The following is a 3,705-nucleotide window of genomic DNA, read 5'->3' as shown; positions in this document are numbered from 1 at the left end:
TCAAAATTGAGCTACGACACCTAATTCCGTGATTGTCTTCGACTTTCAACTGTAGGCTCGAAACCCCGAAACCAGGGGCGGGGTTACCTATCTTGCAGGAGCGGGATTACTCTAATCAAAGCTCTTCAGTTTAGAATCTATGTGCGATAAATGAGTGGCGATTCAATAATTTCCACATATCTTGTTTTTAGTTAAATTTGCCTACAAGGCCATGTAATTTTTCATCTTGCTTTTAACAAAAGGACTTTATTGCACCAAAGATGAGTCACATCCTGTGTATTTCACCCTTTCTTAGAATCTTTGGTACCTGCTTACCTGATCCATAATTCCAGAAACTTGTTTTTAACCTATATGCTACCTCTTGAAGTATACCTGCTACTTTTTGTGATGTTATAATTTTATGTTACGCATTCACATCATTACAAACAATTAATTTTACAACACAATTTGATATTAATTTGACGGCTGGTTTTTTTATTGGTAAGTTCTTTTTTTTCCCAGCCTATTTCTATTTTTATTCGGTGAACTACCATTTTCAAAGTTTATTTTTGCAATGTAATTTATTTCGACTTAAATTTCCGAGCTTTTACAATCATAATAATAACAATAATTATTAAACAGGCTTTTCATAATTTGAGTGTTTTATTTTACGTTCCTTCCCTACTGTGTTTTAGGTCATAGCGTTCTTACAACTAACGCAAGGGGGACTTGCCTTAGATGTTTTATCACGTGCCACTCTTCAAATTAAAGCCTAATCTCGTTTAGTTTTGGAGGGAATAGTCATTCAGGGGGGGGGGGGCATTTTTAAACGTTGGCGGGTTGACTTTATTTCCGTGTTCTTGTAGTGTGAAGTTAGCAAGAACCTGGGGGTTAAGTACACTACAAAGTAGTTGGAACATTTTTTAGGGTGGTTTTCTCAAAGTAATGGTTTAGAGTTGAGATTCTTTGTGTTGCGGTTTTTAATATTAAAGTATTACAACATGTACCGGGCAGTCTCACTAATGGGGCAGGTTACACCAAAATTTGGTTACTGTATTGCTTTTTGGGGTCAAAGGGTGCATAATAAAATAAGAAATGCTGCGGATTGTATAAACTTTATTACCACACTAGGTTTTATAAATTCAAATGGCTTTTAAAATATGTGGCATACATCTCATTTGAACTATTTAGACCGATTGTGTTTAAAGTTAACATGATTTTTCAAATTTCCTTTTCTATTTGTGGCAAAATCACATGAGCCGCATTTAAAACACTTGGATTGATCGTGTTTTACAACATGCTGTTTTAAAAGATCCTTTCTATATGTGGAATAATCACAATTTACACATTTAAAATCTTTTGATCGATTGTGCGATAAGACATGTTTACTCAAATTGCATTTGGCGTGTGTGGCATAATCGCAAAAGTCACATTTAAAATCTTTAGATTGATTGTGTATTACGACGTGAATTTGCAAATTGCCTTTACTATAAGTGGTATAGTCACAAATGTCACATTTAAACAATTTAGATTTATCGTGTTTTAAGATATGCTGTTGCAAATTGTCTTTTCGATATGTGGCATAACCACAAATGTCACATTTAAAAAATTTGGATTGAGCGTGTTTTACGGTGTGTATTTTCAAATTGTGTTCTCTATGTGAGGCATAATCACAGAGTTCACATTTAAACTCTTTAGACCGATTGTGCATTATGACATGATTGCTCAAATTGCATTTTCTATTTGTGGCATAATCACAATTGTGACATTTAAATACGTTAGCAGTTTCGTGAGTGAAACAGTGCCTTTTAAAATTTCGTTCGTTACCTGCCACGTAATCACAAACTACACATTTAAATTCTACAGTCTGAGAATTAATATCTGACAAACGTTCTTGTTGCTGCATTTCGTCGCCATTGCACTGGTCGCTACAATGTTCTGCACTGAGTGTAGTATTCTGTTCTTGTACAGTTCCCAAAAACTCATTACTGACAACAATGTTTCTTTCTAGCGACAAATTTAGTTCATCTTCTTGTTCTGGTTCTATTTTAACAATAACGTCATCCATGACTATCTATAAGAAGAACTATTTAAGTTATACGGCCACAAACGTTGGGTTACCTTCACGAAAGGGAATGAATCACTACTAGCAGTTAGCACAGCCTTAGCTTGATTTTAGTAAAGGTTGGAAAGTTTTGAACATAACCTAAAATGCTTAATTATGATACCGGAGGTACAGCGTGATCAATAAAGTTGGTCCTGTCATTTGTTTTGGTGTGTTGAAGTGGAAAAACCGGCTCCGGGCTCTGGACCATAAAACACCTGATTTAAGGCCAGTCATCGGCTTTTTCATTACCTTCGGTTACCTGCGAACTCAAGTAGGTGTTGCTACTTGCTCTAGTAGTGCATGATGACATTCGGAAGCCATCCTCGGCTCGCCTCGTTTTCCTTCGTACTTTATCGTTACGTTTAAGATTGTAGACCCAATACGCAAGATTCCGAATATTAACGATCCAAGGCAAATATTCAAGATTTAAAACACAACAGTCAAGGTTCAAGAGCAAAGATAAAAAGCTCAATACTAGACATTCAAAGTTTAATATTCAAAAATTAAAGCTCAACACTACCAAATCAACACTCAAAACTCAGATATATGGCACAAGACTTAAGATTCAAGACCCAAAATGTACAGTTCAAGGTTGAATGATTAAAACTCAAACCTCAAAACACGAGTTTAGTATTCAAGGTTGGAGAATTAAAACCCAATTCTCAAATCCTACGATCTAGTATTCAAGATACGCTACTGTCAAGGCTCGAAAGGCAAGACTCAAAACTGGTCCCAATGAAGGTTCCAGAAGACCATGACTAAAGGCTCAAGATTTAAGAGTAAGGACATAGGAATCACGAATCAAAGCCCAATGTTCAACAATCAACCATGAAAATAAAGGCTCAAGACCTATAACACAAGACCTCGATGCTCAAGGTTCAAGATGTCGTATGCAAGGCTCGCATTACTGAAGGTCTAATGATTAAAACTCAAACCTCATGACCCAAAACACGAGTTTGAAGGCTATATACCCACGATAAAACGTTCAAGGCTTAAGATACATAGATTGAAGGTTAAGGTTCAAGGCTCAATATCTGAAAACCGAGACTCAACAACGAGGACCCAATACTTAAGAATAAAGGATAAAGACCAATAACTCTAGACTCAAACCTCAGTATTAAAAATCCAATATTTAAGGCTCAATTTTCAAAATTCAAAACTAATGAATCAAGATTTACGATGCACATGTCTCAAGCCTCAAAGCTTACAATTCGAGGTTCAAGGTCATGCTAACCAGATACCGCTTAAAAGTGGCACGCGATCGAACACCCCCCTTACGTTACTTCTGAACAACGTTATGACCTGAAGTACGGTAGGGGAGGACCGCAAAATAACGCACTGTAATGGCATAGTAGAATAGATTGTATTGTTACGCCCCCGTAATCTAAGACGCCATTTTGAGGTGTCAAATTACATTTTCAATGTCATCTGAGATCGATGACCAGAATTGTGGCGTCAAAATACATTTTCAATGTCAGCCAAATTCCATGGACTCATTTTTGTGTTGTCAAATTACATTTTCAATGTGATAGAAGAACAATGACCTCATTATTATGTGGTGTCTAATTAAAGTTTTAAAGTCAAGCAATGTCAATGACCTTATAATAATAATCTTTAAT

At 36.0% G+C, this 3,705-nt stretch overlaps 1 long non-coding RNA gene across 1 annotated transcript; it reads right to left on the bottom strand.

Annotated features, from left to right (window-relative positions):
* Positions 1-1,538: 1,538 nt before the first annotated feature.
* On the bottom strand, positions 1,539-2,255 carry LOC116161994. Its single transcript, XR_004143470.1, has 2 exons — positions 2,101-2,255; positions 1,539-2,053 (listed from the first exon to the last, which is right to left on the bottom strand). It is a non-coding gene; the product is annotated as an uncharacterized LOC116161994 (long non-coding RNA).
* Between the last annotated feature and the right edge of the window lie 1,450 nt (positions 2,256-3,705).

This window comes from Photinus pyralis, unplaced genomic scaffold (genome assembly GCF_008802855.1).
Source record: "Photinus pyralis isolate 1611_PpyrPB1 unplaced genomic scaffold, Ppyr1.3 Ppyr1.4_LG10, whole genome shotgun sequence".
Classification (NCBI taxonomy): Eukaryota; Metazoa; Arthropoda; class Insecta; order Coleoptera; family Lampyridae; genus Photinus; species Photinus pyralis.
This window is presented reverse-complemented; position numbering and strand designations above follow the sequence as displayed.